The following is an 11,043-nucleotide window of genomic DNA, read 5'->3' on the forward strand; positions in this document are numbered from 1 at the left end:
ATATATCACATGTTTTAATCGTTACGAAGAGGTTACCTGAATTTCATATCTCTGTAAACAGCGCCGTTTAACGCCAAAGGATGTCGTTATGAAGAAAGCGCCGACATAAACCACGGATTAACTAACCATCGAACGAAAACGAGAGCGACTACAAATAACAAAATCATACTTGATCGTAACCTCAATACTGTTTCAGACAAAAAATTTGTGCAAACTTTTTGTCGAACTTCGACCATATATATGTGTAAACATATCGAACCCATTCAGCCATAACAACTGTTCGTAAACGCATTCCCAGAAATCTATTCAGAAAACAGAAATATATCGACCTACTAAATCAAGGTCTATACTTATTCGAGATGAAAGCCTGACGTCGGTTAATTAATCATCTAACAACAATAAAATTGTAGCAAATTGGGCTCAACAGATGCATGCGGTTTCTTTTACAAATGAAGAAAATGAGTTGAAGAAACTGACCTGTTGAATACCTTATTTAAAAATTGGAAAGTCTGAGAAAATATTCGGATCCAGTAGCGTCTTTTCTGAACTTGTCACAAATTACGGCAGCACTAAGATGTTGCTACTGTAGACGGTAGGTAGGAATGTACTTAGGATGTGGTTGTAACTAGCGGCCAACAAGCTTTTCTTGTATAACGCATTGAAGAACGACAGAAAGAAAATTCTTTAGAAGGTAAATGACAATGACTCATTTTCTGTTATGATCAGAACGAAGGCGGTTTTTTATCCGGGCAAAAATTGTCAGTCAACTCAGCAGAATTCTGTCGCTTTACCAATAACAGCATCCATTTTCTCTCTGTATTTTAAAGGTCATGCCATAGAGATGTAATCCAATACACAAAAGTTGGTTTTATTAAAGCTTGCAGATCAGACTTGGTCGAGACATAACGGTCTTTTAGTCTATTGTACCTTGGCGTCATAWAGAACCGATTTCTAGTGGGATTCTCGTGGCCTACATTATGGAAATCAACATCTTAACCTAACCGATCCTAACCTTATTAGGAGCTGTCTTAWTCCATGAAAGTTTGAACCCTATTTTCTTTTTTCCATTGAGCGGAATTTTATAAATGCTTTTTTTTTTTATACACACACAAGTTTTTCACTGACTTTTGTCAACAAGCAAACACACTCATTCTCCTTAAACCACTTAACTTAATTATATTTGGAAAAAAAAATCGCGTACGGATATTTAATAAGCAGGCAAATAAAAACCAAATTATCAAATAAGGCCCGTAACCTCTCAGTTTGAGTTCAAGAGCAACAGCTACCAATTTTTTTACCCACTCATGAAATGTCAATAGTTGTTGGAAACAATTTTACAATATTTATTTTGCTTCTTCACTTTATACAAAAAGTTGATTGGATCTTCAATTAAATATATGTATGTACAAACAGGGAAGATCCTTTTTTACAGAAATAATATTAATTATGAAAAAAATAGTAATGATAATGGCGGATAAAATGAAAAAAATGTATATACTCTTCGTCTTAACACTTAATTGGTTCCTCTTTGGCTGCGATTGCCTGAGCGGATTCGTAAAATGAAAACACTTCTTTTCTTAGTGTTTTCAATTCAGRACTAGTCTTGTCCTCTGCCTCATATCTTATTTTTCTTTATTGGTTATATCCGAGTTTAGAACAGCGCGCCAGTCGTTCTTTCTTTTCACTGTTTGGCGTCAATCGGAGATTCCAAGTGCAGCCATGYTCTTCTTCACCTGGTCTTCCTAACGGAGTGAAGGTCTTCCTCTGCTTCTTCCGGCAGATACTGCGTCTAATATTCTCAGAGCTGGAGTGTTTTATCCATTCGGATGATATGACCTAGTCAGCGTAGGCCCTGTCTTTAAATTCRCTGAACCCTGTCAATGTCGTTGTATATCTCTACAAGTCATCGTTCCATGGAATTGTTACTATAAACTTTCCGCAGAATATTTCCCTCAAAACRTCGACTCATCAGATGTTGCCATCATCCATGCCTCTGCACCACAGAGSAGGACAGGGATTATGAGTGATTTGTAGGATTTGTTCTTTGTTAGTCGAGAGAGGACTTTACTTCTCAATTGCCTACTCAGTCCGAAGTAGMAYCTGTTGSCAAGWGTTACTCTGCGTTGGATTTCGTGGYGGACGTTGTTRTTGGTGTTAAKGCTGGTTCCAAGATASACAARAAAATYTATGACTTCGAGGTTRTAACTGTCAACAGTGACATAGAGCCAAGTSGCGAGTCTGCGTGTTTGATGACAGGAGATATTTCGTCTTGCCTTYATTTACTACCAGACCCTTTTGTTTCAATTCCTTCTCCAGTTTTAATTAAGAAAGCAAAATTTCGCCACCATATWCAGCTTTAAATATGTATATTCAAGGCTTGAAAATTTAAATCCGAAAGTGGGCGAACTAAAAAAGGTTTAAGTAGCAGCATCAGTATAAGCATATGTATATCGGTGGGCTGGCAATTGCTGACGAGAGATTTTTTGCAACTCGAAATTATGACTGCCGAAATCGGTCAAACCAGGCAAAACCGATCCAATCAGTGGATTAATCTTCGGCCCTGAACCTAATACGTTTGACAGATCTATGACTTATTTCGTAGCATAAGTAAGTGTAAGTTTTGCTAAATAAACTCAAATGAACAGCAGCGAATTCGTCTATATTTCCATCGTTCTGAAGCATTTAATTATATAAATGGTGAGCTTTGGATGTCAGTAAATCATAAAAAGATGATGAGATTTCAGGATTTTGTGTATAGAAATGTTTAAATTAAAACATGGTCGTTTTGGTTTCATATTTTGGGATGGTAGTTAGGTAGGTTTAATTAGCAAATGTCCCTAAGAGTCCTTTGTCCAGCCAGATAGAAACTCGTGTATTTGGATATTTATTAAATTAAAATAAATTTATCACAAATCTGCTTAGGATCTTTATTTCTATTTTCGCTATTTCGCCTGGATGTCTAAAAGTGTGAGATCAGACRTTTTTTATTCTTTTTCCGGAAAAAAGCGTTGAGATGGTTCTTTTTCAGCRGCTTATTCAACCAGAATCCGGTAAAATTTTGAAGCTTACCGTATAAATTGCTTTCGGGTGATGTACAGTTAGAACTGCTACTCCATAACCTACGATATATTTATATGAACATGGACGAGCGATTGCATAAATGCTAGTAACGGACCAGCGCTTGTCGAGCTCACTTGCTGCTCAACCATGCAGCAGTGAAACGCAATAACTCAGTAGAGCTCCTATCCGTTTCCAACCTGCAGCTAGTAAGACAGAAGTATCTGACGTAGCACTCTCATTAGCCTTGCAGTTTCCCTTAATGTCGCCATGGAAAGACACCAAACTGCTATTCATGAAATATTTGAATGCGAGAGATAAAGAAATTAGAAATCCTTTCACCATTCACTACGAAGCTGCCTTGCGAAATCTACTGCTAGTTAATGGCAATTGAGAAATGCTACTGTTCCCAATACTACTGTTCCCAATTTCCCATATRCATATGGAAGTTTGTCTAGAGAATATTGAAGAATTCGCAAAAAAAAAAAGAAAAGTTTTCCAAAAATAAATACAACTTCACCCAGTGTGGCTCCAATCAACTGAAACTTAAAAGCACACTTAAATAAACAGCAGCCAAAAAACATTCGCAAATAATTTCATATGCAATGCAGACAATATGCCTGACCGCCCACATATGTACATACATATATTTCACATAAATGGAAGTGTCATATTGTCCTCAATTGAGGCCAATCCACATTTTATGCGCGAATTTTGCACTTGCAGCTCGGCAAGAGAAGCTGTAGTCATTCTGAAAAAGTAACAATAACAATAAGAATGTGAACAAATAAATAAATATATATACCCATGTGTACTTATATATTAAAGAATATATAAAAATTAAAAAAGTAAAAATTTACAAAATATAAAAAAATATGAAAATGCCATCATAAATCGGCAARGCGCTTTGAGCAGATTAGAAATTTGTTGAAGCGGCTAATGTCAGTTTCTGTTTAGTCTCCTGGTTCACCGAAGGTAAGTCTGCCGAAGTGTTTCAACTTCAATCTTGCAAGAGCTGGACAATAGGAAAAAATGTTTGGATATTTTTTTTGATTTAGATTGTGGGAAGGTGAATTGTGCTTAGGGCAGGGAGCTTAGTGGACCTACTACTTTTTTCTCTATGCCTGAAGGAACTCGCAATCTTACAGTAGTTTCCCCTCTGATGTCAGCGGGTTAAGGTTGGATATTTGCTAGCTCAAGGGGTTTGAAGTTCCTCTATGACCATGCACCCAAATGAGTCTGATAATGAAGTAGCTTGATGCTATTTGCAGTGAGGATAAACTTTCCTCGAATAATTTTGAGCGCACAGTTTGATATTTCAATAYCAGGATTCACTCTGAAAGAAGCTGYACTTTTGAGCATACTGCTTCTGTTAATTTCATAGCAACCAAATCTGCCTGAAACACATTACGATGGTCCAGTAGCTTAAAGCGAAGTTGGACAGAGAACACTTTACAGAAGACTGCACCTCTAACTTTCCCTACTAGCTTTGATAAAACCGTGTAAAAGTTCATTGCGCCTACTCTCCATTGCATTAAGTGCTATTGTTGGTGTACATGTATATAGTCCGTAATGCTCCAACGATCCTGATAAGAGCCGCTCATTGGGCACACTCAACTTTCTTATCTACATTTCACTTTTCAAACCCTTCAACAGACAAATACGCCATAGACATTATTGGCTTCACGACGATTTCAGGCATTTCGCCTTATGAACAGGTTGAAGGCGTGAACCTCCGAGTAAGGGGAGAAGAACGTCTGCCATTTTATACTTTCTGAAAGGTAAAATAATTCTGGTTTTATCTACTTTGATGGCAAGGCTGCTTTTTTCTAACGGTGGTTAATACTTTTTCTTTCGCCAAAAGAGCAAAATCGTCAACGTTGAGTGTCACAAAACAGCGTCATTCGTTAAGTTTTGTAAGTGGTTCATTAACTAATAAGATCCAGAGCAGTTAAGAAACTGCCTCATCCCTGTAAACTCACTTTRCTATGACCACTCTGTCGCGAAAAAAACTATATATGAGGTGCTTGTGATTTGAGTCCAACTCAAACTTTTCGAAAGCCTTATTCTTCGCATCCGGCCACAAAAATTAGAAAAGTATTATTATACGTACCAAATAAGTAAATAGCGAGCGAAAATTGGGTTGCCAGTCTTTTCACGGATACGAAAAATGGTATATAACATGTGCATGATTATATTTACACACATCCACATATATTTATATACTCAGCTTTTTGCCCACCACTTCCGTCAATTCGACGTTATTATTCATGCCACATGAATATTACATGCCGCTCGACTCGCCCATCCTCGASACCACAGCGCACTTTCCATGCGCCAAATCAGACACATTTTTTGCTCTACTTTACTTCCCCCTCCCCACACACTCCGATGATGCTCCAATGATGCTCGATTTCCGCGGATGTTCGCAGTGMATGGCCATGGCCTGCAATATTGCGGTTATTCGCAATGCAATGCAACAACTGTAAATAGAATTTTAAGTACCCGTCAAGTGCCATATTCACTCCCCACAAAATCGTCTCCACAACTTTCGCTTTAATTCCCCCCTGCGGCAGTAGCAACCACCGTATATGTGAGTAGATAACAGTTTGGCTGGTGATATCATTGTTGGCGTTTGTGTATTGGAAGCGTTTGTTTTACTGCCGAAAAGTGTCAGTACTCATTTTCACGCCTTACGCTCAGCTTGGCGTTATGATAACCGACTGTTGGGAGAGGGTCGGAAAAAGTGGTTCCAACATTCTTTAAATATTTTCCGCTAGTATGTAATGAGTTTTCATAAATAAGTTTACGCAAAGAATTCGATCTGAGCCCGCGGTATTGTTTTAGGGTGAACGCAGCGAGCAGCTTTGTAGAAGCGGGGAGATAACATTACCGCCAGGCACTCTATTTTGATATATTACTATATGTTTGTTGGTAGATATGCGTTTCCCCTCTTTCGTAAATGCAATTAATTCCACCCTTTTGACATTTGACTTGATTCCGCATTGATTGAGGTGAAGCGCTCCCCCAGCTGGTGACTTTGAAGATATAAATATCAATAAATATGTATGTATGTCATACAGATGTTTTCTGTGTTGTTCAACCACGTAAATATATCAGTTCCATTTGGGGAAGCTCACTATGTGAATTTGGAGATCATTTCTGTTGAATATACCAATAAATCTGAGCCTTTTTCCGAAATTTATATTTTTAAGATTTCGATAACAAAACTATTTAAGTCGAACTTAAATTAAATTGGTAGATACTCTATCCCTCCTTCTTTCTCTTTTGACTGTCTCTCTCTCTCTCTCGTACAAAATAACATAAAATGATTTTATTCGAGGTTAGAGACTTAAGACTTTAAGCTTTCATTAAAATTATGAGCTTTACTGCAGCTTTCAGATACTTAATACTTACTTTGCTTAACCTTTAATTGTTTACGTTAATATCCATTTTTATTCACATTCAATTAAGACACTTATTGTTGTAACGGGTACCTAATCCCAGTTAAGATGGTAAYGATTAGATAAGTTATCGTCGACGTCACTCGACGGTAGGCYCAGGAAACGTCCAGTTTCAAMRGGGTCGGACCAAAGGAAAAAGGGTGTCAGATGAGTAGTGTTAGTAAGGCATGCAAAGAGCTGGCCAGTGTCATGCGGCGTTCATTGAACGCTGTACATATATTTAATATGTCAGGGTCTGTTCTGGATAAGKATAGSAACAATTAAGGACAMTTCCTCGATAGAGCTGAAGAAATATGAATAAATCATAAGAACCAAAGTTTAGCGAACATTGAGGAAAAACTGGACTTGGATCTGGCAAAAACCATCTTTTCAGTCTGTTGAGATTGAAAGCTTGTATACGTAAAAATCAGGCGTCAGCTTTCTCTTCAGATATGGCTAAAATAATTGTTGTGTACTCGAAAATACTTCCACGATCTTCCTTGCAGCACTTTACTATTTCCTCTACATAAAGAACACATCTTCAATTTATCACTAGTCCTTCTGTTTTTGAGATATTTATGTAATTTGGCACATGTCGCTGTCTCTCAAGAAGCTAATCATTTTAGTGGCCTTGTTTTCTTCGAAATCAATGAAATTTTGTATATAAACTGTCGGTATTTAACAATAATTTGATAAATAATAATAATTAAATATTTTTCTTGCAGACTTTTGCCAGATTCCATGAATATCTTAATGGAGATTATACAGGTAAGTGAAAAGTACTTTAATCCGTGTAAGTTTCGCAAGCTTTTTATACTCACACTCGAGGGAATGTTTATAGTAAGAAGTTAACAAGAACTCACGTTCAAAATAATTTTGAGTACGAACCTGTTTGTCCTAAACTCAAAGGGAAAACAGCTTAAGAGAAGTTAAGAGCTATACGGATATAATCAGGTTAAAKCAGCTTGATCCCGACAAAATATGAATTTCGCTTAAGGTGTACGGTTCGATCACACAGAAGTTTTTACTTGATCGGATATAAAATATAATGATTTTAGTACTGACTTTCGTCCAACAGTTTTAGTAGTTTTTTTCACAAAAATACTACAGGTGTGTTAAGAGTTCCAACTGTAGCAATTCCATACATCGATAGTTATTTGACTATAATGGCTCTAAACTTCCTCTAAATAGTCAGAATGGTCGAAAGCAAGCTTTGCCATCYTATCACGAATTTCTTCAAATTTGTTGTACTATGCTCTCTAACAACTAAAGCGGCGGCCATGAAATCAGTAATACTGAAACCAATATGCGCAAAGCACTACAAAAAAAAAGTCTACAAAGGTCCAGTCGTTGCCAGCGATCATAGATATATTAGTAGTATAGCCTGGTTATTGCAGACTAGAGTGGTACATTCCCGAACATTTTCCCGGCTGTTTGCATCTTCTCCTTCAATGATGGAGTGACGCAGTTTCCGCAAATCCGATTTTAGGTTTCCTTAATGCGTGGTAAAGGGAGGATCGATTTTTTAGGATAAAAACAAAGCAAAAATATTGGAATGATGCATTTGYCCAAAGTGCGCCATTAGGCTTCTTTAGTGCGATGTTAAGGATGCTAGAATAAGAGAACATACAAGCAATGGGGTAAGCAATTCGGATAATTGACCAGAAAATATCTCTGTTTATAGTATAATACCAATGGGAATTTGAACTGAGATCTTTTACTTGTCCAACTTGCGGGGACTCGTTGCACACTCGACATACATATATTTGATATGTCGGTGTCGATTCCGGATAAGTAGGAGTTTAATATCCAGATCGAAGATGCGCAAGTACGCCATTCGCTGAGAGGGAGTCGGTGAAGGTGTTTACGGCTCCACACTGAATAGCGGTCAGTGTATGTCTAAAGCCAGTTTCTTTTTTCAAACTCTGGTCGCCGTATTGTTTTAAGTCGTCGAACTAACTAGTTGAGAAAAGACCTCTTGATGATTCTAGGAAGCAGTTGCGCTTCAAGCAGGTGATTACAGGAATGATTTCTGAAAGCATCCCAGCAGAAACTGCGTAGAGAGGACTTCATTATGCTCCTTAACTGGGAGAATACGGGCCTAACTGTGTATATGTTCGCTAGAAGACATCAAGAGGTACAACGCTGTAGTCCGGAATGCAGTGTTCAGTCATGTCTGAAGTTTCCTTTCACTGAATTCAGGCAACCATATTGGTGCGACGTAGTTAAAAACCGACCGGCCGATTGCCTTGTCATACCCCTCGTTTCATGAACCCACAAAAAAAAAAAACTATTTACTTCGTGTTATTTCAATCGAAACTACTTTGCAAAGAAATAATTAAAAATTCCAAACACGTTGTTCTATTGCCATTACTTTACTCGTTTCATTTTTTCAARTCAAAATTTTGCACCAACAACAACAGTGTGGAATGCAAAATATAAGTTACACAAACAAAATCTATAAGGAATTTTGAATTAATTTGCTAAGTGCCTCAATGAATATTGTAAAATTTATGGTGTCGCCACCAAAACCACTATAAATATAAATAATGAAACAACAGCAACAATAATGCATATACTTATGTACATATACATATGTACATACATATATTTAAATAGCGGCGGCTCCAAGCTGGCGTGCGTGTGTAAAACTGATTGATTCATTGCAAAAATATCAGATATTGCATATTGCATATTTATATGAATGAATATTAGTTGGTACATACATATGTATGTATRTACATATTTGTGTGTGTACTGATATGAATGAACGGGCGATTGCATGAATTGATCGCGCTGATGTGTTGCGGCTTAYGGATCATTCGACGCGTGTTCGCTGATGCAATTTGTTCATAACAATTTATWTAATTTTTTTTTTTGCAGTGCGCTGATTCATGATAGATATGTGTTGCAAGTGTAATATATGCATTTACAAATAAATATATATACACTGAGTATAGATTTGGACWCAAAATCGATTTCACTGCAAATTTTGCATGTAATTACATTTCCTGGGTGCTCGTCCCCAATTCACTACAGCGGCTGCCAAAGTGTGCGTGAAATTGCACATAGCTGTACCATTTATGCAAGTGAGGTTATGTACAAGTATTGTATATTTAGCGCAGTGAGTTTTCAAATGTATAGGTGGTTTCAATTGAGTTTACTGAAGAACTAGAACAAGTTTTGTCTGCGATTCTGTAACTAATGCTATAGTTTACGAGCTTTTTTCGAAATACTAGCACTAACTGATTCGATACTATAATTTTTTTTCTAGATTGCAAAAAACATTTCTTTTATTTTCTGKSGAGAGATGTTTCGCCTTCTCAGTTTAGCTCGYCTTCAAATGGATKASCCAGAAGATACTGGGTCTAAGACCGGAATTCGTGAGTTGCTTAGGCCATATTTAAAAGAATCGTTTCTGGCCACTCATAAGTGCTCAGAAACTTTCCTCACTTGCAGGAACATCTACACATGACTCCATCCTTCTTTTTGATTAGCTTGTATTTTGCAACATTTTGTTTGACTAGATAAACTAATTCYGACTGATTAGATAAACTAGTTCAACGAGGAGTTTGCTCGCAATTTTAATTGAAAATATTGCATAAGCATTCTGGGGTTACAAACACTTGTAGTTGAAGGAGACAAAGGATTCAAAAAGGTCATGAATTCATAATAGCGAGTCGTCCATCCACTTTTGTCGAAAAAAACATCGAAAGAATTAAAGAAATACTCGACTTATCCTCCCATAAAATCACCGCTACTAGGAAAAAGTTTTACTGAAGTTTTGGAAAAACGACTCGATTCGAACCTAGACCCAATAGAAATTGCTTTTTACTATTGAATTTTACTCTTGAAAAAGTACAAGGTGTGTCCCAAAGTAAACAGAACTTAAAAAAAAAAAAAACATAACCAAACCACCATATCAGTAGAGTGGCAAGCTTTCTTTGCTCATGCTCATAATCATACTCTGTCATTATAGTTAATGTTTTAGCAATTTAAGAACGTACTTTCTTCAACTTGATTATCTTTTAAAATTTCGGATAAGAAACGCGGGGCGAAGAGCTTTGTATACTTACTGCTTATATTTATAGTAAATAGTTTTACTCCAGTTAAATCATAATACAATTTTTTTTCAGCATCTCATCGAGGTAAATTAAAATATCTTGAATGCCATCTAATGAACCAGAAAAATGTATATGACCTATATTTCCCTATCAAAAGTAAGTTGAACCGATGGAAAAGATATTTCATCAGCTCTGCATGATCTCGACAGTTCTGTTTATTTTAATTCTATATCTACTCCAGCCAAGCAGAGCTTGTAAGATCTAGATACTATGCGTTGGATCAGTTTGATACTTAAAAACCTTCAAAAGCTTAATCAGAAAGCAATATAGTAAAAGGTTTCTTTCTAAGCACTCCCTTATGACTTTAAACTAAGCTATAGTCAGGATAACTCTTGCCAACAGGTGCTACTTCGGACTGAGTAGGCAATTGAGAAGCAAAGTCCTCTCTCGACAAACAAAAACCAAACTCTATAAGTCAC

General features: G+C 36.8%; 1 protein-coding gene across 3 annotated transcripts in view; it reads left to right on the forward strand.

Annotated features, from left to right (window-relative positions):
* LOC108968692 (GTPase-activating protein CdGAPr) overlaps nt 1–11,043 on the forward strand; it is a 204,431-nt gene that overhangs the window by 58,922 nt on the left and 134,466 nt on the right. For all 3 annotated transcript variants that reach the window (XM_018932861.1, XM_018932864.1, XM_018932862.1), the window contains exon 3: nt 7,226–7,268. The gene's annotated coding sequence lies outside the window, so the exon portion shown is untranslated. The remainder of the gene's footprint in view (nt 1–7,225; nt 7,269–11,043) is intronic.

This window comes from Bactrocera latifrons, unplaced genomic scaffold (assembly GCF_001853355.1).
Source record: "Bactrocera latifrons isolate USDA-ARS-PBARC rearing strain unplaced genomic scaffold, ASM185335v1 scaffold_225, whole genome shotgun sequence".
Classification (NCBI taxonomy): Eukaryota; Metazoa; Arthropoda; class Insecta; order Diptera; family Tephritidae; genus Bactrocera; species Bactrocera latifrons.